This window comes from Procambarus clarkii, chromosome 65, assembly GCF_040958095.1.
Source record: "Procambarus clarkii isolate CNS0578487 chromosome 65, FALCON_Pclarkii_2.0, whole genome shotgun sequence".
NCBI lineage: Eukaryota > Metazoa > Arthropoda > Malacostraca > Decapoda > Cambaridae > Procambarus > Procambarus clarkii.
In genome coordinates this window covers 18,885,197-18,894,345 of record NC_091214.1, presented here as the reverse complement: position 1 = coordinate 18,894,345, position 9,149 = coordinate 18,885,197, and the positions used below count along the sequence as shown (strand labels likewise).

Sequence of the window (9,149 nt, the reverse complement as noted above, 5' to 3'; positions counted from 1 at the left end):
CAAAATTGATAGGGGCTCGGATCATTGGGAATGCTGATTGAAGTTGATTAGGTCATGGCTATACCAAAGGAAATTAGTATAAATGGGGTTAAGTTGGGAGAAGTGTTGTAAGTAGTGCCTAAAAGCTCTCCTTGGACCTCGGTTATTCGCAAGATTATGGTTTAGACTGCAATAGTTGCAGAATTGGCAAATAAAAATTACCGATGCCCTATACAGTTTTGAAATGGTTAAGACTACGAGATGCAGTTTAATGCTGACAAATGTAAGGTTTGGGGGCTAGGTAAAGATGAGATAGATGGTGTAGATTGTTAAGAGTATTAAACTTTTTTGCAGGTGGTAAATTCTCCCAGAGCTGGCACTGCTCTCCAGCCTGGGATGTTGATTGGTTAGTCTTCAACTGCCTCCCAACATGGTAGTGAGGTCCTGAGCTGACATGCAGTGAGGAACGTGGAAAGCTTCCTGAATTGGCACATGGTATGCCTCCCTTTCAAACCAGCAGCTGGCACAAATGTTCCAGCTAACATCAGAATAGTGGATGAAGCCCACACTAAAATGTAAGTAGTACAGTAAATGGACACCCCCCCTCCCTTTTGACACTGAACAGTTGGGAGGAAGGGGGGGGGGGGAGAAAGTGTGGCTTATAGTAATTAATAAAGATGGGACAAGATACTTGGTGTGCCATTTAAAACGGCAACTGTTAAACTGGTGGTACAGGTATGAACAAAATAACATCGCTATGCAAATAACTTTTTAGTAATATTTACTGTTCACGTGACAGGTTGTGGAAGGTCCTGGCAACAGAGCTGCAGGAAAATACTTGCAGATCTACTGTAAGTAGTGTTGTGTACATTGGAATTAGAGGGTAGAAGTAAATTGCTAAAAACCTAATAAATATTAGGGTATGGAAGTCTAGGCTTAGGCTAGTGGGTACCATATCTGCAAGTTTAGTCCTTTCAGGAATCTATTTCATAGAATGGTATGTTGAAATTGTGAAAATTGTAATGTGGGGCATTAGATCTTAAACAGCATAGTTGAGGGTGTTTTATTAATAATTTTAATGAAATATAAATCTTGTTTAGTTAACATTAAATGTTTGTTAATTAAGCTTTAATCTATAAATGTATAACACTGTTAAGGGTAATCATGAGTCAAAGTTAATGGCAGGAAAAGTTTTGTTCTAAGTGATGGTATTTTTCCCTTGAAAGTAAAAAAAATATTCAATGTTTACTTTAGCTTGGTTTTAAATTTATATAGTTTTCCAGAATGTGGTTTGGAAAGTCCAAAAGTCCCTCTGTCAGTTGGAGTTAATTGCTTGAACAGAATCAGGCGAGTTGTAGTACAGGTTAATCTGAATAGATTTGCATAAAAGTAAAAAAAATAGTAATAACTTAATATAGCATTGGCTAAAGATAAATGTAAATTGCCATTGAAGTGCAGTTGTGGATAGTTTCTCAAATGACATTTACTGAAACTTGGCAAATTGATGCCATATATATTGATATTGCTAAATTAGATCTTTACTACTGCTACTAGAATATGTAGGAAAGGTAAATTCCTTAAAGAAATTTTTTGCATCTGAATTTGTAAAGTACTGAATGCTAATTTGAAAAGTAAAGCAAGATTGGCTTTAAATCTGAAATTAATTTGTTAATATTTTTCAGGTGAAAGTGATTATGATGCATGGACTGGCTTGGAGTGAGGCTCCTTTACTCTGCAAAAGGAAATCTACAAAAGTGGGTGAGTTTGAATTTGATGTTTTAGCTATATCAATGACCTAATCTTAATTCTCTTATCTAGTCCATTTATAGGTGTGTAACCATGTCCTACTGTTACAACCCACAGGGGATGATGCAGTTTGTACTGATCCTACCCCATTTCATAAAAGGGGACCAGGCAGTCTTGCAGATTTCCCTGGCTTGGCTTTTTCAGAGCTTTGCTCTAGTACCCATCTAATAGATGGACTAGATTTGCATAGGTTTAGGGACCCTTAACAATGGTTACATTGTTAATTCTCACAGGGCCTGTTTGCTGAATGGGTGGATGCATCTAAAACTTTAGTGCCTGGCATGCATTGTACAGTGCTTTCTGTAAAGCATATGTACAATGTGTTGAGGGCACTAAAGTGGTGGATGTAATGTTCCCATTCAGGGAACAAGCTCTGCACCAAAATCAGAGGAAGGGATAGGCCTGCTGAGCCTATCTTAAAAGATAGGCTGTTAGGATTGTTTGGGCTTATTATTAGGCATTGGTGATAATAAAAGTAGTGTCCCTGTTTAATGTTTATTTTTCTTTTACAGGTTGTCTCTGGAGTTGTCTTGGCCTTTTGGATCTTCTGTTCATCTAGGAGCATCTGTCTCACAACCTGAAACAGTAATAAATATTAGATGTACAGTATTATAAATACTATATGTAAAACTTATTAAATAAAACATTTTTAATGAAACTACTTTATATACCTTATCCTGAAATTATGCTGGAAAGTATTGTTTACTACTATTGATGCAATGTTTAAACATCTGAAGTTTTTTTTACTTTGAAAATAAATACTTGGTAAAATTTACACTTATTTGTGACTTGTTACATAGGTGCATGCAAAATGCATTGAAAAGATGTAAAAGTGGACTACCTATTCAATTTACATAAACTAACAAATATTGCAAATTAGTCAAATATTAAAGTGGAAGAAACTTCAGTCAATATTTTAGTTTTCATATCTGAAAGTAAATTTAAAGCTATGCAACACCTAAGCTTTGTACAAATTATGATTCAATTAACTAAAGATAATTGTTAAATTTACAAAACATTAGAAAAGTGACACTGAAGCATCTATACAACATGGTTTTCAAAAAGTCTTTGGTAACTTATTTAATCAAAGCTCTTAAATGATTTGTCTGCCAAACTTCAGTTATTCTGAAATATTTTACCTAGATTAAAACCATCATTGTTTGAAAGGGCAAAACAGTTTACTGTCAATTAGTTTGACCTAACATCTGCAAGGTCCTGAAGGAATGGAATTTTTTGTAAAAATTAGTTTGCTAAAAACAAACCCTGCCTAATGAACCTGCTCATTTTTTTTAGAAATGGTAATTGCAACATTACCAAAGGCCATTGTTTTAATAGCCAAAGTACCAAATGAAAGATCAAGAAGCAACAAACAGGTACATGGTAGAAAGGACAAAAGAATGGTTACAAGGACCCTTTCATTTGTTAAAGAAATGACTGGGAAAAATGCTGTCATACCACAAGGGGACTTAACCCTTGTCATATACATCACTGACATTAATCTTAATATTACCAACCACAAAAATTGCTGATAACGTGTTATAAAAAAAATAAAGAATATAATATTGAGGCCTTAATGCAGATCTCTAACTCTACAAATAGTAACAAGACTGGCAATTTCTTAATATAAAACAGAAAAAAATCCAAGACCTTGCACGTGAGCCACAACAATCCATATCACAACTACCACATTAAAATGAAACAACAATGAAGGAAAGGTAATTAACAAAAGAAGGCACCAAAGTGCGAAATAATCAGAGGGCGCTAAATATCACCAAGAATGCCAATACGAGAACAAAAACGCATAAGGCGAACGATATCAAAAGTATCCGATTCACCTAGAATTCTATCGAGGGACAAGTGACTGCGAGGGACGGTCGGAAAGCAAGATACACGCTCGTCCTGGAAGTCAGGACATTCAACAAGGATATGCACAACTGTAAGAGGGACAACGCAATTCGGACAATAAGGAGCAGGGCGGCGCTCCATTAAGTGTCCGTGGGTTAAGCGGGTATGACCAACCCACAGCCGTGCCAAAGCAGTGTCCCTACGGTGGTAGGAGGAAGGCCACGGGGACACACTAAGTTTGAGAGTACGCAGCTTGTTACCAACCACAGAGGACCAACAACCCTGCCAACGGGGAAGAATGAATAACAGGATAAAAGTCGGAATAAGGAATACCTTTACAGGAGATGGGACAAGAACGGATAGCTTCCTTAGCGGCAGCATCCGCACGCTCATTGAAACACCAATATGGCTGGGAACCCAGCAAAACTCTACTGATTTAAATTTACTAGAAATAAGAAACAGCCAATGTTGAATCTCAATGACCACCGGATGGACAGGATTAAAGGACCCTAGAGCCATGAGGGCACTACGAGAATCAACTACAACCACAAAGGAGGAATGAGAATGAGAAAGCAAGAGACGAAGAGCATAAAGTTCTGCCGTAAAGACGCTAGCCTCCCTCCTCCAACACATTACTCGCCAACATTCCTCCTCCCAAAATACTGTTATTGTGTTTATTACACTATTTACACACATTATGTATAAGTATGTACATGTTTTATTCATGTACATACGTACATACTTGCCATCTCCTCACCTCTCTCTCTTGCCTACTTAATGCTCTTGCTTCCCTCATCTCATCACAATCGACTTTATAATGGTCCAGGACGGATCGAAATGTCGTCGTCTATTCAATTTCCAATGTGTGGTTTGGTCAACAATGAAATCTTCATGCAAGATCTTATAAAGAAAACCCCTAGAACGAGTTTTGCAGATATGAAAGAGTTTAAGGTGAGTAGGGGATGGTTTGAGAAATTTTGAAAAAAGACGTGGTATTCATAGTGTTGTGAGGCATGGTGAGGGTGCCAGCTCAGACAAAGTAGGGGCTGAAAGATTTGTTCGTGATTTTAAAGATTTTGTAGATACTGTATTGATGGATATATTCCACAACAAGTGTTTAATTGTGAGGAGACATAGCTATTCTGGAAAAAATTGCCGAAGAGGACATACATTACCCAAGAGGAGACGTCACTGCCCGGACACAAGCTAACTTGGGCTAACTTGTGTCAGGATAGGCTAACTCTTGTGCTGTGTGGCGATTTGAAAATTAAACCCTTGCTCGTGTATCATTCCGAAAATCCAAGAGTTTTAAAAAATATATAACGTGCAGGAAAACTGTGATGTGGAGTGGTTTGCCCTGCCATCAAAAAATATCTGCAAGAGAAAAGTTTGACACTCAAGGTCCTGCTTCTCGACAATGCTCCTGCTCATCCTCCAGACTTGGAGGATGCATTGTTGGGGCCACTTTTTTTTTTTTTAGGGATATTCCTACATGAGCCCTGAGTTTCTGGCTAATGTACCAATGACATAAAGGAGGAGTTTTCAACCTACCTTGTGTTAGGTGTGCAGAGGTCAATGGTTGAACATAATGTCAGGAGCAAAGGGGGGCGTTTGCCTCTTCGAACACAATTGCGACCATCTTCATCTCTTCGAACTACCCTAAATGCTCTCTTCACCTGTCTGACCAAATTGGGTGTCCAGACCACCTTTGAATCTGAAATTGTAAAATTAATAGCAATTTCAGAATATTCATTCCATTTATACTAACAAAATTATACATACAGTACTGTAATTGAAATTTTACAGAATGATAAAGGCAATTTAGCAACTTTGTTAAAATGCACATGGGGGAAATACATGAAAATAGGTTAATATTGTTTGTAAGGTTGATGGGAAATGTTTATTACTTTTATGATTTAAAAGATGTATAGCCCTGATACTCCATCCTGGGTGCATTCCACCAGGTAATGACCACAGCAAAAGTTTTCCACGAGGCTCTATTGTCACACAAACTTTTCACATTTTCAAACTTGATTCATCTTCCCCCCCCCCCCCCTCGTTCCAGGGGTTTTCTTTAAAAGGTCTTCATGCAAATGCCTTGGTTTCTCACAAATGATGACCTCTGAAATGCTATCACCTGCTAACTCCTTGTTGTGTATCCAAATTAATAAAAACTTTTTAACATCCTCAAGTGTTTGTGTTCTTTGTTTCGGGATTGTTGATATGCCTTTTGCCACTTTAATGCTCATAATGTCCTTTTTCTTAGCAAGTATAGTGCATATTGTTGACATAGATTTGTTGTACTGCCTAGCTAGTTCAACAACTTGTGCACCATTTTGATGTTTATGAATGCTCTCTTGTTTTTCCTCTATGGTCATTCTCACATGTGTTTTCTTGGCTTGAACCTTACCACTGGCTTTCTTGGGACTCATGGCAAGATATATCATAACAAATTTTATGTTCATATAGCCAAAAATCCCAAAACAAATGTAATGCTTTACAAAGAATTCAGGCGCGATACTTACTAGGCAGGAGACACTGGTAAACTGAGGCGCGATCACCATGCCACCACGCGCTAGGTCAGCCCATACGTATATCAACAAACTCCTTTCCCGAGGCAAAGTTTGTAACCCGATTCAAATTTTTCGAAGAAATTAGGCTCGTAACCCGAAAAGTTCATAAATATTCATTCGTAAGCCGAGGTGTCACTATATATAACTAAAAAATTAAACTCAGGATTACTTTTAACCCCCACCCCTTTTGCTCTACTCCATCGCCACCTACCTTCACCCCCCTCTATGATGTACTCTTCCATAGACACCTACCTTTGCCCCCCTCCTCCCCTCTACTCCTCCATCATCACCTACCTTCACACCCCCTCCCTTCTCCTCCTCCATCGTCACCTTCCTTTCACCCTCCTCTATGATGTACTCTTCCATAGACACCTACGTTCACTGCATATAATGCTCCCCTCTACTCCTCCATCGTCACCTACTTTCACCCCCCCTCCGCTCTACTCCTCCAGGGTCGCAGACAATTTCACGAGCGTGAGAACTACGAGTTCTCTAACCACTCTCACACTCCTACTCTCTCACCAGTGAGGGGGAGGGAAGGAGGGAGGAAATGAAGGAAGAAAGGTGGGGGAGAGAGAATAGGCAGGGGGGAGGAGGGCCTAGATACATTTCTTCCATATAGATAGGTAGACTGAGGGAGAGCTGCTTGCCAAGAGCCCTATCAGACAGGCTTCCTATTCCTCAACCCTCCCTAATATGCCACATCCTGGTCAGGACAACTTGCTCGATTGTTATTCTTGGTGTGACTCGAGAACTGACCTCGAGGCGGGGCATGGGCATGGATTATCTCCCTGGGGCACGCACCTCCCTGCCCCAGCTCTCTCTCTCTCTCACATAATCTATCAAGGGTCTAACATGAGGTCATTGTGCCTACCAGAAGTGTATATGTCCAAGGCTGGCCACCTGTCTGGACCATTCAAATGTATAAACACGTAATTAGTCTATTAAAATTATATATAGTGCTACAATTATAAATTAATTTGTTCATGGTCATTCGTTTATCAGTATTTTAATATGAGGTATATATACGCATGTATGTATACGTTGACGTACACATATATGATTATGTGTATGGAATGATTATGATTATGTGTAATCATATATGATTATATCTAATGGAATGCATTAGTAAGTGATGTGGTGGAGGCTGACTCCATACACAGGTTCAAGTGTAGATATGATAGAGCCCAATAGGCTCAGAAACCTGTACACCTGTTGATTGACGGTTGAGAGGTGGAACTAAAGAGCCAGAGCTCAACCCCAGCAAGCACAATTAGGCGAGTATATGAACGAATGCACATGTACACTTTCAAATGAATTAAGATACCTTGAGATACACAATGACTTAGTTTAAATAGTTTAAACACATTATGGTACTGATTTTGACATGCTGATGTCTGGAAGGGAGAGGGGGTGTGGGGGGTTTTTGTCTGAGGTGGAGGACCAGAGGAGGGGGTCAGTGGAAGGATGGTGGCTGGAGGGATGCCATTGTTCTAATGGTTATGAAAACAATTATTGATGGCAGGAATTCAGTGGGTGTGTACTTCACCCGCACCATCACCATACTGTGCCCTGCTACAACCCCCCCCCCCCCACTCCACCCATGCTGTGCGGGGCGTATTACACATTATGGGATAACCGACTGTCTGTCCATTCCTGTCTGCTGCCCTTCCTTTTGAAAATTGTCTGCTTTATCGACTTCCTTCAAGACTACACGTTAGCCTCTTATCACGCCCTCTTACCACTCTCAGGGAGCCGGCTCTTCTATACAATAGTTACCACTCAGTCCCCAAGGTGAAAGAGTGTCCGGGCATATGACTTGTTACGTGTACTTATTTGCGATTCGTTTGGGCTGTCACGTGTGGTGATTAGTGTTGGGTAAGGCTAGGCCAGGTCAGGTCAGACTAGGCTGGGTAAGGCTAGGCCAGGTCAGGTCTGGTCAGGTCTGGCTAGGCCAGGCTAGGCAGGGTGAGAGAAGTAAAGCGGCAGGTACTTACGTTTCCGAGAAAGTAGCGGCGGTAGTATATTGTTGATTTAGATTCGACGACATCCTGAAGCTAGTAGGTGGCGGCCTCATCGCTCTCGAACTTCTTGTTGTTGTAGGGGATACGAGGCACACCCAATATCCCCCTTACATTGATCACATCGCACACTAATATTTTTACTATTTCGGACACCAGATTTGTCTGTTTCGTATATGTATAATTGTTCAATATTAAAACCACAATAGAATGCTCTTAACAGTTACAATTTTCAACTTAACAGCCATATAGTTGGCAAGAACGCCGCCCGCCAGTGCAAATGTCTCAGACCCTGTTGGAATATAACCAGTCTGTCAATCGGGTCAACCCAAGTGTTGCGTTTCCATGCGTTTCCAAAAGGGTCGCCCATGTTGGAATCGGTGAACGCCCTAGTAATATTGTTGAAAACATCTTAATAACTTATTAAACCAAAGGTCTTTTTATGTCAGAAGAACGGCAGAAACTAGATCTATATATGAAAACTCTTTCAGGACAAAATTTATACCGTTGACAGTAGAAGTGCCACAGGGTAGCATCTTGGGACCTCTCATGTTTCTTATATACATCAATGATTTGCCAAACGTTTCCAACATTCTTAAACCTATACTATTTGCTGATGATACTACCTTCATCTATTCTAACCCCAATCCCCCACACACACACTAAATAATATTGTCAACAATGAATTAAAAAAAAGTCCACTCATGGATGCCTACCAACAAACTTACACTAAACACAGAAAAGCCCTACTACATTTTATTTGGTAGTAAATCATCAAATCAGATTCAACTAAAGATAAACAATGTTAACATTACCAATAAAAATGAGGGAAAGTTCCTTGGCCTATAAATAGACAAAAGACTTAACTTCAGCATCCACATATAACACATAGCCAAAAAAAAAAAAAAAAGTCTAAAAAATGGTC

The 9,149-nt window shown here is 39.6% G+C and overlaps 1 long non-coding RNA gene across 1 annotated transcript; it reads right to left on the bottom strand.

The window, feature by feature from the left end:
* Nucleotides 1-2,266: 2,266 nt before the first annotated feature.
* Nucleotides 2,267-8,662, bottom strand: LOC138354948 (uncharacterized). Its single transcript, XR_011223744.1, has 3 exons — nucleotides 8,201-8,662; nucleotides 5,182-5,344; nucleotides 2,267-2,362 (listed from the first exon to the last, which is right to left on the bottom strand). It is a non-coding gene; the product is annotated as an uncharacterized lncRNA (long non-coding RNA).
* Between the last annotated feature and the right edge of the window lie 487 nt (nucleotides 8,663-9,149).